Here is a 15338-nt window from a genome sequence, read left to right on the forward strand (position 1 = left end):
GAACAGTTGAGAGAACAGGCGTGACTGCATGCAATCATCTGTGAAAGATGACTGTTTTCAAATAATCCTGTTATTTGGGGATTTATTTAGTGCTGCTAGAATGATCTGATTTTACCCCACGCCATGCACTTCCTATCCCCGACCTGCCACTAATCATTTCTCTACCTTAATTGTATCTGATGGGGACATGCGAGTGGCAAGTGACATCAAGATAAATTGATAAAATGACAGCAAAGGTTGTTTTTTTTTTGATTTTTTGTTATCATCTATCGGTACCACTGTGCTGTGTTAACACTTTAACAGTCTGTGTCTAATAGGCATCACAAATCATTTCATTCTACAAAATGAATTGCTCTACAGCACTCTCTCCCCAATTAAAAGCCCCGGCTCCTAACTCAATCTAGGCCTCCCTAATCAGCCAACACACAAACTTTAATTAGTGTCACTCGCCTGCGTGGAAATAGTCCCTTTTATCCCTAATGTCATCACTTTACTAATGTAAACCTTTTTTTTTTTTTTATCTTTTTATGTTTGTCAGAACAGCAATGCTGAAGGCTGAACTTTCAAAGAGGCATAAAAAATCATAATAATAAAAAAAAAAAAAAAAAAAAAGAACAAGCGGTTCTGTAAGCACGACAAGCCCTGACTGCCGGTGTTATCTTACCTTTAATCTGTTTGAATAAAATCCCACAGTCAAAATGATACAAAGCTGCAAGTGCTGAACTTACTGGATTCAGCCTCCTAAAGAGTGGGAGAGGGTAGAATCAGCTCTGTCCTTATTAGTCTCCCAGTGTGATCCTCCCACTCAGTCAGCAGACAGGACGGCCACCAACACAGATAACCAGCACATTGCTCTCGGGGAACAAAATCTGAGCAATCTCCCTTTTTAGTAGCAGCTGGATACATTTAAGATCCCTCCAAGTGGCAATGTTGTGCAGGCCTTCCCTAGCACACAGCACAAGACATTGCTACATTCCGTCTATCACTTGCATAGGGATTTACAGTAAGCAGGCAATGTTTTATTCATTCACAGGCTGTACCCATGTGTGTGTGCCATTAACTTTACAGGGGCTCAGGGGACTCGTAGCATTTATTGCATTCCCATTTAGGCTTCGCTTACACGGGCATATGTTTATTCTCTGCATGGAAGGTCCTGCGTAAAAGACGCCCCTAAAGTACATGCATTTTGGGCTTATTCGCACAAAGTGTGGTGCATTGTAAAATACCTGTTCAGAGAAAACAATTGTTTCCAATGTGTCACATTTAACGCAGCCCTCAGCTGTACTAAAATGCAGACATGCTGCATTTTATCGCAGTACGCTGTAAAGAATCGCATGGCACTGTACAGCAGCACAGCTCATTGCGCTTACTATACAGCGACATGAATAAAGCGTACTTTTCTACACTTGTGTGTGATGCTCTGAAGTCGAAACCGTGCACCACACTGTCCCCTATCGCAGTCGGGAACGTAGAGCTGTCGGAGAGGTAAAGCGCTTCTGCAGCTATTTGTTCCTGCATGAATGCAGCCTTATAAACGTATACATGCGTATAATTCTTCTAATGACTTATGCATGAATGTATTTACATGCATACACACGTAACATCTGCAACTACAGTATGTATAGCCCTAGAAGGCGCTGTGTTCTACATCTTTTTCTAAGCCGCTAAACGCAGTGCACATTTTCAGTTGTAGATTCAGCTGTGTGTACGGTCATTAAGGATGAGCACCGGCGTGTTCACACACTCCACATGCAGAGCCCGCCAGGAAGTCGGCGCAGCACTGCGCTAATCACAGGCAGTGAGACATTGTCCCGATGCACGGCTGCAGAGATCTGGAAATGTCTCACTGCCTGTGATTAGCGCAGCGCTGCGTCGACTTCCTGGCGGCTCTGCACGTGGAGTGTGCGAACACGCCGGAGCTCATCCCTAATGGCCATATTGACTCCTATAGTGCTATGTTTAGATGTGTACACAACTATACACTGTATGTATCCAAATCAGTGCTGGGACAAGGTGATCCAGCACCCAGGGCAAAGACACCAAATTGCACCCCCCTTTCCCTTAGGGTTAGGGTCAGGGTGCTCCCTACCCCTGCAATAAACCATTGCGCCAGGGGCAGCTGTCCCTCCTGCCCACCCCTTGTCCCGGCCCTGATCCAAATTCAGCATTTTCAATGCCCATGGGAACCCAGATAGCAAGCAATTGTGCTGCAAGTTTGAAAAATGACTTGCTAAGCTATTGCTAGACTTACCAGGGTTCACAAGTTTGTTGAAAAATTGCAGCAAGTCCGCATTGCATAACTCCAGATCAACTTTCTTTTCAAACATTCTGCAAGTCTGCTTCAAGTTCTGGTTCAGTTATGTTGTGCAATAGTCATCCCACCACAGGGTTCACTTTGGCTTTCAGAGCTCTTGTTATAGGCTCACCACTGCAACTTTGCTAGAGACTTGCCATTTTCTACAAATTGGAAAAGTGAAAAACTAGAACGTGTGCTTCAAGGGCTCTGTAAGTGTACAACTTGCCAGTGAAAATGTGCAGCAAGTTAACAGACTTACAATTCAGCACTGCCACAAATGTGTGGCAAGTTATCAATGCTATCTGGAAATTAGTTTAAATTGACTCTAAAGGCATAAGTATTTTTCCTTAATGCATTCTTAGCTCCCTTCTAGCCCCCACTCCCTTAAATATATACCTATCTCAATCCTGCACTATGCCTATCTGCAGCAACTCTGCTCTCTCTCTTCCTGTATTCATAGGACACAGAGGCATCAGTGAGAGCCATTGACTCCTGCTGCTGTCAATCAAAGGTGGAGGCAGGGGGTGGGACGGGGCCATGCTGTGTGTATTTATGGATATCTATGGAAGCACACAGCCCGGCTCAGGAGCCTGCCCGCACAAGTTCCCCCCTAGCAAGCAGCTAGCTATGGGGGCACGCAAAGAAGTGGAGAAGCAGGTAGCACTGGAGGGGGACCTCTCAAGAGGAGGTAAGGGACTACTCTGTGCAATACCATTGTACAGACTAAGTAAGTTTAATGTAGTTAGTTATCATTTAAAAAAATAAATAAATCAGCCTTTAGACTCATGTATGTAAAGTCCAACAATGCTGCATTTTGGTCTGTTAAAGGGTAGGTTAACCTTTGGAACATATTACAGCTGCATTTAGCATGTAACATGTAGGGATGGGCTGAACACCGAACACCGGGGATGTGGGGGAAGCCAAACCCCCGGCAAGAGAATACAATGGCTCGGTGGTAGGGATGGGCAGAACCCCCCCCAGGTCAGTTTGCACCAGAACACCTCGAACAGGAAAAAAGTTCTAGCGAACATGTGAATGCTATTAAAGTCTATGGGACACAAACATGAAAAATCAAAAGTCATCATTTTAAAGGCTTATATGCAAGTTGTTCCCATAAAAAGTGTATGGGGACCCATGAACTGCCCTAGGGGACATGTATTTTTCAGGACCGGTGATTTTAATGATGCTTGAAGTGAAACAATAAAAATTAAATATTCCTTTAAATATCATGCCCCTTAGTCTGCCTGTAAAGGGGACTCATCTGTGTGATGTGTAGAACATTCCACAGCAATAATGACATTGCTCATTACTGTAATGTATTGCCAGGTCCTAGCAATATAGATGAAACATGTATGCGTGGGGTCCCTCCCAGTTAATACCAGACCCTTTGAATTTTAAGGAGAATTTCACACCAAATGTTTTTTTTAAATTGCCGTGGGGTCCCCTCCAAAATCCATACCAGTCCCTTATCCGAGTGCGCAGCCAGGCAACGCCCCCCTTCCTGAACCATACCAGGCCACATGCCCTCAACATGGGGGGATGGGTGCTTTGGGGCAGGGGGCCTCTTCCCCACAACCCTGGCCAGTGGTTGTTGGGGTCTGCAGGTTGGAGGTTTATCAGAATCTGGAGGCCCCCTGTAACAAGGGGGCCCCCAAATCCTGCCCCCCATGTGAATGGGTATCGGGTACCCCTACCTATTCACCAAAAAAAGAGTAAAAAAAGTAAAAACCACAAGAGACAGTTTTTGACAATTCTTTGATGAAAAAAAAAAAAAGTTGTCCTGTGATGTAAATCCATTGTCAATCATGCCGCCTGACGGACCCGAAAAATAGAAAAAAAACAAAAAAACTCTGCCTCCATGGGAGACTTCCCAGGGACTGCTGTCTTTTCGCTTTGATAGCTCTTATATAGGCAAGGGTGGGGCCACCCACTGACGTAACCAGATGACATCGCCCCCTCTGACATCACACAATGTATCATGACATCAGAAGGGGCGGGGTACTTGGTTACCTCACTGGGCGGCCCTTTCCTATATAACAGCTGTCAAAGACAAGAGACAGCAGTCACCGGGAGGCTTCCCATGGAGGCGGACCTTTTTACATTTTTTTTCTATTTTTCGGGTCTGCCAGGCGGCGTGATTGAAGATGGATGTACATCTCGGGACACTTTTTTTCCTTTTTAATAAAGGAATTGTCAAAAACTCTCTTGTGGTTTTTACTTTTTGACACTTTTTTGGGTGAATGGGTAGGGGTACAATGCACAGAATACTTATTCACATGGGGGGGTGGGATCTGGGGGCACCCTTGTTAAAGGGGGCTTCCAGATTTCGATAAGCCCCCCGTCCCAACAACCACCGGCCAGGGTTGTTGGGAAGAGGCCCTTGTCCTCAAAGGTCCTTGTCCTCACCCCTCATCCATTCACAAATAATTCACAAATAATCTACAATTTTTGCATTCTGCAAGAATTAAATTTGAGTTGTTTGTTTATGCATGTAAGCATCTGTGCCAAAATGTACATGTGCACAACTTACAATGTAATTGTACTCTGTGCCAAATAGATCATTGATGTGGTATGTGGTGGCAGCAGAGGCAAAGAATAACCTTGGCCTTGAGTCATTCAAAATGAATGTACGTCAAGGGCATTCTATGCTGTTGCCACATCAATGACTATTTCAAGGGGGGTGTGAACATATAGTATGTGTGTAATTAGCAGAGGCAGCTCAATACAGAGTGTAAGCATTTCAACTCATATTGACATAAGTGGGTGTACTGTATGTCTATATAAGTTCAGATGTAGTGCGCACAATTGCTGCTAGCAAAATCCTGCATAAATCCAAATGTGCATTATCCAACAGTTTCGATTTGCACGGGACATTCCCAGGAAATCAGACCAATGTCCCGGTCTGAGCATGTCCTGGGCAAAAATCACAAAAATCTCACTCTGTCACGGACATCAGGACAGAGGTGGAGTGGCAAGGGCATGGTGGATGCAGGAGCACACAGAGAGGCAGCCTGGCCAATAGAGTGGGAGCCAGCAGCACTGGGCCTGTGGATGGTGAGTGGATCTCGGCTGGCATAGCTAAGACCAGGTAGGTCCTTCTCTCTAGGTCGGTGACTGCTCTGACAAAACTTTATCCTACACAGGCATACCTCAGCCTCTAGCTTGTTGCATAAAAAAAAAGCTTCATTACTTCCTGGACAGACCTTAGGACATAAAAACTGTTAAGACACAGGAAGGAATTCACCAATTGATCTGATTTACACACACCCTGCATCTGCCCTTCCCTTCCAGCAGCTTTCTCCCACCCACCTCTGCAGGTGCACGTTTTTCCAAAGTAATCAGTGATCACCATTCTCACTAAATACACAGCCAGTGATGGATTTGTTTTTTCTATCTTACCTTCATCTTGCATAGATTGTTCATTTGGCAGAGTGTGCAGGAACTGAGCAATCAGATAACAGCTTATGTGGATAGAGCTGTAGTATTGAAAACAAGAGAAGTATGGCATGGGTTCTGTAAAGTTCACCATACATTGTACAATCTCCTTTAACTCTACCGTGAACTATGTAGTGCAAAAGCCTGCCTGATTGGATAAAGAGTAGTGGGATAGATGGTGTGCATTATATAGTATTGGTAAATCTAAGGGAGATTGCACAGAAATTGTACAATCAGATTGTATAGTGTATGGCCACCCTTATACACCTAAAATGAACTAGTTGTGTGCTTTTGGTGCCATTAATTGTTAGTGGAACACCAAACACATATGAAAACACATATTTTGCCTAGTGAAAAATCGAGTGACAAACACAACAAAAGGCACAGTAAAAAACCTGCAACATGCCAAAATGTCCCATGAGCTACTGCGCTATGTGTAGCACAGCCCATTGAAATCAATGGACTGCCCTATGCGTGTCACGGGGAAAACGAGCCAAAAAACGTGAGTTCCACTAGGTGTGAATAAGGCAGAACATGAAGTTGCTTTGTTTACACAGGAACAAACCGCACAGAAAATGCATGCTTTGCCTTGCATTTCATAAACGTGCAGCAAACACACGAAAAAAATGCACCACACTCCAATTTTGGAGCTTCTTTTGGGGGAATTGTTGTGCATAGGGGAGCTCATTCATGTGAACAGGCTGCCCTATGTGTGATGAGTGAAAACACTCCATAACAGCCAAAAAAAATGCATCCGGGAATGTGAGTTCCCACTATGATGTGAATATGGCCTGACATCTCCATCTAATCCCTCCTAGCTAGCCATACACTATACAATCTGATTTTACAATCTCTCAAAGCCCTTGTACACACGATTGGACATTCCGACAACCAAATCCGTCTGATTTTGTCCGACGGATTTTGTCCGAAACTGTTGCATACACACAGTCGGACAAAGTTGTCAGAAAATCCGATCGTATTTAACGTGATAACGTTATTTCGTTAGGACGGGACTACGTTCAGGCTAGTAGCCAATAGCTTTGGTTTAGGAATTTGATCTGAGCATGCGTGGCACTTTGTCCGATCGGAATTCTCTACACATGATCGGACAAAGTCCGATCGGATCATGTTGTCAGAAAATTTTATAGACAAGTTGGAAAACTTGGTCCGTCGGATACTCCGACGGAAACAGTCCGATGGAGACCACACACAGTCGGATTATCCGACAACACGGTCCGGTGGACACCTTCCGTCGGAATGTCCGACCATGTGTACAAGGGCAAAGGGAATATACCCTGGCTTAAATAAATTTAATCCAAATGTGGGTGCTTTGGCTCCAAAAGTGTCCTCCAATTACTGGGTACAAACAAGTAGTTGGAAGAGCAGGCAATTTCAGAAATCCTTTTTGAAGACTATTGTAGATAGAGGAGTAAAAATAAAACATTCTAAACCATTTTGGCAAAGTAGCCTTGTTCACAGCATGTTGTATTTTCACTCCTGTATCTCTAATAAAGTCTTCAAAAAGGTTTTCTCGAGTTGCCGTCTCTTCCTACTACCTGTCCTTAAGACCCCTTTTACACTGAGGCGATTTGCAAGCGCTATAGCGTTAAAAATAGCGCCTGCAAAGCGCCCTGAAACAGCGGCTCCACTCACTCCAGTGTGAAAGCCAAAGGGCTTTCACACTGGAGTGGTAGGGCGTCAGAAAAAGTCCTTTCAGCAGCTTCATTGGAGCGCATTAAGAGCGATGAACTCACCGCTCCTAAAGTGCCCCTGCCCATTGAAAACAATGGGGCAGTGCTGCTATACCGCTGATAAAGCACCAATGCAGAAGCGTTTTGCGGGTGGATTTAACCCCTTTTCGGCCGTAGGTTAAAAGCTCCCCGCTAGCAACCAAATAGCGCCGCTAAAACGACGGTAAAGTGGCGCTAAAAATAGCAACAAATGTTGTAAAAAATCAGATCACTCTTGGGTGGCCACTTTCCAAAGAAGGGTCGTTTCATGTTTTTATTGTATTTTCCTGGCAGTTTTATTCATTGTGTTTTTTTTTTTTTTAACAAAGAGTAGAGGAAATAGGCTTTTTCAATATTTTTGGTACATTTTTACTTTTGTAATAAAGAATAAAAATACAGTGGTTACAAGTACAACTAAAAGATCTTTTTTTAACCCTTACCTTGACCTACCTCCTCTCTTTAAAATTTGCTTAACAGTCATCCATTTTTAGCCTTACATGTCATTCAAACTGTTTAAAGCAAGAAATGTCTATTTAAAGTGCTTTTATGGTTTGAAGTTGTAGGTTTTAATACCTGTGGAGAGTGCTGAACTTTTTTAATGCATTCTGTGTTTTCAGACCTAGCATCAGAAAAAGAAATTGGTTGAACAAAAGGTGATGTCAAGACATGAATGTCAACTGTGACCATGTTCATTTGGCATAGCAACAAAAACGTGATCGAAATCTACTTCATCTATCAAAACCATGCATTGAAGCCTGTCTTATGAAGTCAAATTATATTGGTTATCCTATAACAATGAAAACAGTATGTAAATTAGAATAAATAAACCTGGCATGGGTTAGGCAAGTCATAGTGGTGCCTGATACTAACCTTTTTTTTCTACTAGTGTGGGGGGGGGGGGGGGGGGCCTGAAGACTAATGTAAGATTAATGCATGTTCTGGGGCAGGATAGGACATGTGTATAGGTAAAAATCTGAGGGTGAATAAAAGGGAAAGGGCAATAACGTTCCAAAAACAATGTGCAAATGTGCAATGGTGCAAATCGCATACGCCAAGGTTAAATAGATTCCGTAAATAAATAAATAAACTTTCATAAGATCTGGTTCTATTGGATGGTCCTTATACTCTCCTCCACCATTGTCAACTGGAGTGATTCCCACCTGGCCTAAACCCTTTCTTGTATCCTATTGTTTCCTTCCCAAAACCTATTTGCCTTTCCCTTTTATTAAAAATTGGCAATACTGGTGCGCACAAACCTCGCCAGTTATATACTAATCTTATAATTCTAGAAAGCCGCTCACATGTATAAAAGTGTTCTCCACACTCTTGAAATACTAAGGAAAAAAGGGGGGCTATGTGGCGCTACCTAAATATAAGTGGATCCTATATGAATCTCAAACCAATTATATTCTCAAAGTGTATAAGAAAATTTATTAATTATAAAGTGAATAAATATAATCCATAAATAATTACATATACATTATTTTTAGTAGGGCAGGTGTATGAAAATTTTAATAAGAAAATTAATTAATTATAAAGTGAATAAATCTAATCCATAAACAATTACATATAAATTATGTTTAGTAGGGCAGGTGTATGGCACCAACAAATAATAATTTTATAACCAAATTGCTGGTATTCATTACTAATAGACAAGTGGAATTAAGACATGAGAATTTTGTTTCAGACAAGCCTATGTTTTTTTAGGCTTTTGACACATGAGCTATTTTTTTATTTTTTACACACATTAGACCTAAAAAATGTGTTTGAAAGCCTCCGAAATTAAAAAGTAACAAAACCTATGCTCATATAGTGTGTCCTTGCCTCAGTCTATAATTCTTAGCCCTTGTACACACGGTCGGAGATTCTGATGGAATGTGTCCTATCGGACCGTTTTGTCAGATATTCCGACTGTGTGGGGTCTCCATCGGACTGTTTCCATCGGAATATCCGACGGACCAACTTTTCCAACTTGCCGGAAAAATTTCAGACAAAATGCTCCGATCAGACATACTCCGATCATGTGTAGCCTACTCCGACGGACAAAGTGCCACGCATGCTCAGATCAAATTCCTAGACCAAAGCTATTGGCTACTAGCCTGAACGTAGTCCCGTCGTAACAAAATAACGTCACCCCCCCCCAAAAGAAAAAAAATCATATTCAAAAGTGATAGAGGAAGCAGGGAGCAGAAAAGTAGAACTTTCCCTTTATAGTGAAGTTCTGCTTTAAGACCAAAGCGAGACAGAATCTTCACTCTGAAAAATGCACCAGACAGTGGCTCTTTCTTTGAGTCATTCTGTTCTGTCTAAACAACTAGAAACACAAGTCGATAAATACCAGGACAACCTTGTCCCAAGAAATGAGAAGACCACTATATTTGGCTTCAAGAGCACCATCACATGCAGAATAACACTGTTTACAACTGTTTTTGCAGTGAAAGAAATTCCACAAATAGATCCATGGAGCTATTTTAATTATGCATTCTGACTCCAAACCACTGCATGTTAATGTCAAGACCCATTGATTAGGCTTTTTCAAAACTACAAAGATGTATGAATTCAGCTACAGAAATATGACTTAACAGTGACTTATACTAGTGGAAAACTGATGGTTATTTCAGGCATGCTTTCCAAAGCAGTTGATACAAATAGCATGAATAGTGGTGAGAAATATGTTGGTGGAAAAAAGTGGTTTATTCAAAGCTGTCAACAGAACAAATAAGTTCTGAACAAGCTGTAAAAGACGACAAACAGAAAAATGTAATTTTGACAGCAATGCTTCTCATCCTTCTGGAGTTTTAGCCAATGAGTCATTCACTCCTAATTAGTAGTAATTTTTTGTAACCCCATGAAATTCTATTGCATATGGTTCATCAAAGCACTCAGAGTTCTAAAGCAAAGACATGAATGATAATGTAATTATCTGGTAATGTGGTAATAGTGCAAATCATTTCAAGAAGACAGATCAATACTACTTTTGCCTTCTTTTTCATCCTTCCCATTCCAACGCAAAAGAACCCCTCTTAGTTGCTTCCTGTCGACATGCACTTGATCCAGTGTCATCGTCACGTGATTGCTCTGGATGAGCTTCATATTAATGACAGCTAGTGATGGACGAACTTCTGATGGGATGTTTCGCGAACGTGATCCGCGAACGTGCCCAAATGTTCGCAAACCTTAAAAACCTCCAGGTCATATTTTCAGCCACAAAATACTTACTAGCTGTGCACATATAGTCCCACAACATGGACACTGACATACCAGAAGTAATAAGTGAATCCGGGATCGACAATGACAAGCATTCTTTTTTTATCTGTGAAATTTTGTCAATTCAGGAGCTCATGAAGGCCATGGAGGAGAGGCAAGGTTAGGCCAGGCTATGAAGGGGGTGCAGGAGATGATCAGTGCCACAGTCAGGGCAGCGCAGTCCTGTGCCAGTGTCCCAGTGTGCCAACTTGTGCTTGAGCCCTTGACCCCTCCCTCAGCCTGGCCCTTACCCCCACCTATGCAGGGCTCCACTGCGGTGGTCCGGAGGCCTCAGCCATGGTGCTGGCACTGGCTGCTGATTGGCTTCTCTGCTGCTACCTCCCTCACTGACACCAGCACTGAGATAGAACACTGACACCAGCACCACGATAGAGACTGAGCACTGGCACCAGCATCGAGATAGAGAGCACTGATGCCAGCACCGAGATAGAGAGCACTGATGCCAGCACCGAGATAGAGAGCACTGACACCAGCACCGTGATAGAGAGCACTGACACCAGTACTGTGATAGAGAGCACTGACACCAGCGCCGAGATAGAGAGCACCGAAACCACACCAGTACCGAGATAGAGAGCACTGAAACCAGCACTGTGATAGAGACCACTGAAACCAGCACCGTGATGGAGAGCACTGACACCACACCAGCACCAAGATAGAGAGCACTGACACCAGCACCGAGATAGAGAGCACTAACACCAGCACCGTGATAGAGAACACTGACACCACACCAGCACCGAGATAGAGAGCACTGATGTAGAAAAGATGTAGCTGGATAGCTGCACTCCGAATTATTCAACTTTATTTCAAAAATGTAATTAAAATCATAGCATCTAGGCTGGTAAGCAGACTAACTGCACAGCCGCTGACATGTTTCACAACGAACACGGTGCTTAGTCATAGCACTGACACCAGCACCGTGATAGAGAGTACTCACATCAGCACCGTGATAGAGAGCACTGACACCAGCACTATGATAGAGAGCACTGAGACCACACCAGCACCGAGATAGAGAGCACTGACACCAGCACCGTGATAGAGAGCACTGACACCAGCACCGTGATAGAGAGCACTGACACCACACCAGCACCGTGATAGAGAGCACTGACACCACACCAGCACTGAGATAGAGAACACTGACACCAGCACCGTGATAGAGAGCACTGACACCAGCACTGAGATAGAGAACACTGACACCACACCAGCACCGTGATAGAGAGCACTGACACCACACCAGCACCGTGATAGAGAGCACTGACACCAGCACCGTAATAGAGAGCACTGACACCACACCAGCACCGAGATAGAGAGCACTGACACCAGCACTGAGATAGAGAGCACTGACACCAGCAACATGATAGAGAGCACTGACACCAACACCGAGATAGAGAGCACTGACACCAGCACCATGATAGAGAGCACTGACACCACACCAGCACCAAGATAGAGAGCACTGACACCAGCACCATGATAGAGAGCACTGACACCACACCAGCACCAAGATAGAGAGCACTGACACCAGCACCGAGATAGAGAGCACTGACGCCAGCACCGTGGTAGAGAGCACTGACACCAGCACTGTGATAGAGAGCACTGACACCACACCAGCACTGAGATAGAGAGCACTGACACCAGCACTGTGATAGAGAGCACTGACACCACACCAGCACTGAGATAGAGAGCACTGACACCAGCACTGTGATAGAGAGCACTGACACCAGCACTGAGATAGAGAGCACTGACACCAGCACTGAGATAGAGAGCACTGACACCAGCACTGAGATAGAGAGCACTGACACCAGCACTGAGATAGAGAGCACTGACACCAGCACTGTGATAGAGAGCACTGACACCAGCACCGTGATAGAGAGCACTGACACCACACCAGCACTGTGATGGAGAGCACTGACACCACACCAGCACCGTGATAGAGATCACTGACCCCAGCACCGAGATAGAGAGCATATTATACGTGTATTACAACCCTATATACTGTACACCTATACCAGTCCTTAAAAGGACCTTTGTGGACCGAATAGTAGCTAGCTAGTAGCTAGTGAATTGCAGACTGTCCCTGCTCCAAACACCAAACTGTCTCTACACTGAGAAACGACAGCTGCAGAATCGGTCAGCAGCACTGCAGTGCACTATAATATGCTTTCTATATTCGAAAGAAAGTATATTATACGTGTATTACAACCCTATATACTGTACACCTATACCAGTCCTTAAAAGGACCTTTGTGGACCTAATAGTAGCTAGCTAGTAGCTAGTGAATTGCAGACTGTCCCTGCTCCAAACACCAAACTGTCCCTACACTGAGAAACAACAGCTGCACAATTGGTCAGCAGCACTGCAGTGCACTATAATATGCTTTCTATATTTGAAAGAAAGTATATTATAAGTGTATTAAAACCCTATATACTGTACACCTATACCAGTCCTTAAAAGGACCTTTGTGGACCTAATAGTAGCTAGCTAGTGAATTGCAGACTGTCCCTGCTCCAAACACCAAACTGTCCCTACACTGAGAAAAGACAGCTGCAGAATCAGTCAGCACTGCAGTGCACTATAATATGCTTTCTATATTTGAAAGAAAGTATATTATACGTGTATTACAACCCTATATACTGTACACCTATACCAGTCCTTAAAAGGACTTTTGTGGACCTACAGTAATAGTAACATACTGACTGTCCCTGCCCCTAACAGCCTCCTTTCCCTACACTGACAAAAGACAGAATGTAAAATGGAGGGAGGGGTGATCTCCCCTCTGAGAGAGCCTGTGTGGCCATGGCTTCCACCATGCTGATGACTTCTGGCGCTGTAGTTGTAGTTGTGGCCGTGCAGGGAATCGGACCAGAGACAGGATCGCTCCAGGAATCAATCCATCTGCTTGGCCAGCAGGGATGGCAGGCAGGTGGGCTGTGTGTCAGCTCCAGGGGTGGCTTAATAAGTTGGATTAGTGCGGGCTCAGTGGGAGCTCCGGTGATTCACCTCCTCACCATATAGTGTCGGAAGCCTAAGATACTTTGTTGCAGATACCTGTTTCTGCTCTAAAAGAATATCTCTTTGTTCTTCTATGTCTTTTGGATACTGATCCTGAATGGGAGTGACTTTTTCATTATTAATCAGCTGATGCATTTGCAGTGTTCTCATGAGGAAAGTTGCAGGGTCTGCACCCTTTTAGAAGTTATTAACCCTTTTAGGAGCATCTCGCCAAAATTGAAAATTTTCTTACAGAGGTTGCCTAAAACCTGATTTGTATCTTAACTTCTTCACGCCGGCCGTATGCAAATATGCATTTATGGCTTGAAGGAGTTATACCATGGTGATGCCTGCAGCTTCAGGCATCACCCTGGTACCATTTTTTAGAGCCAGGCTTTTTAGTGATAACAACTGATGTGGCTAAAAGCTCTCCTGCCACCTCCAACCGCTCTTCTGAGTATTCAGAATTGCCAATTTTGCCGATCTGAATACTTTTAAGTGCAAAGGAGGGATTGGGGGTCTAAAAGACCCCCGAGTACCTTACATCACCTATTAGTGTCACAAGGGATTTTTACATTGCTTGTGGCAGCAATACAAGTGATATCTGTGTTTACTTTCTCTCTCCAAAGCTCTAACATAAAATACATTTGTGTCAGGAGGGGGAGAGATCTTAGCACAACACAACACAACACAACACAGTTCTGCTGTGTGGAAGGGGGTGTGTTCCATTCCTTCAATGGGCTCTCACAAACTGTAACTGCAGTCTCTTCGCCCCCTCCTCTGTGCTCCTGACAAATAATTTTTTTTTTTAACAAGTCCTGCCTTTTTGAAGGGGTATAGGGGAGAAAGGATTGCAGATAAACAAGTATAACCCATGTAGGAGGATTTGTTTAATTTTTGTGTATCATCTGAGGCTGTTCACTTCACTGGGTATATGTGAGGGTTTACAACTGCTTTAATGTAGACTTCTGGGAAAATCCATGAGTCAATCACAAAAGCAGTAAATTACATTTCTGGGGAAGTTCTGTACACCAACAGTGTATAGAACAACTCCAGGTTGCCTCCTGATTACACTAAACTCTACAGAAAATTTCAGGGCAGCAGATTGAAAAGGAATGGTAACTGTTAATAACATTAAATTACAACATGGCTTGTGTTGAAATTGTGTATGCTAGATGTTTAGTAGCATTTTTCCCCACAAAAGTGGAGTTACCCTTTAACATGTTAAAGCTTCTATGAGATTTTTGTGATTTACAATACTTTAAAGCCCAACTTCTGGAAATCTAAAAACTATTATTTGTAGTGGGGCTGCACCTACACTGCTCCTTTTGGTTACAGGAGAAGAGGAGCATCGTTTTTTACCTGATCCTCTGCTTTCCCAACAGATGGCACTACCCACACGTTGGCGGTGGACAGCCCCTTGGCTCCATCAAACCTAATGCAGAGCTATGGACATTTGGATATTAGAAGAGGAGAAGACACTATGGGGATTGATGCATCAGCACAGAGATGCTGAGAATCAATAAGAAAATTTACTTTACTGTATCCTCTAGACCTAAACAAGCAATTTATCCCTGCAGTGCTGGCCCAGCCCCACTGCTAAAGATCATTTTAAAGGTTCCTGG

At 43.6% G+C, this 15338-nt stretch overlaps 1 protein-coding gene across 3 annotated transcripts in view; it reads right to left on the minus strand.

Annotated features, from left to right (window-relative positions):
• The window catches only part of COL19A1 (collagen type XIX alpha 1 chain), a 1105372-nt gene extending 1104465 nt beyond the window's left edge, over positions 1-907 (minus strand). For 2 of the 3 annotated variants that reach the window (XM_077487416.1, XM_077487415.1), the window contains exon 1: positions 665-907. The gene's annotated coding sequence lies outside the window, so the exon portion shown is untranslated. The remainder of the gene's footprint in view (positions 1-664) is intronic. The other variant, XM_077487417.1, reaches the window with a different exon arrangement.
• Between the last annotated feature and the right edge of the window lie 14431 nt (positions 908-15338).

This window comes from Lithobates pipiens, unplaced genomic scaffold (genome assembly GCF_037356315.1).
Source record: "Lithobates pipiens isolate NorthernLeopardFrog02 unplaced genomic scaffold, aLitPip1_a1.2 Scaffold_18, whole genome shotgun sequence".
Lineage (NCBI taxonomy): Eukaryota > Metazoa > Chordata > Amphibia > Anura > Ranidae > Lithobates > Lithobates pipiens.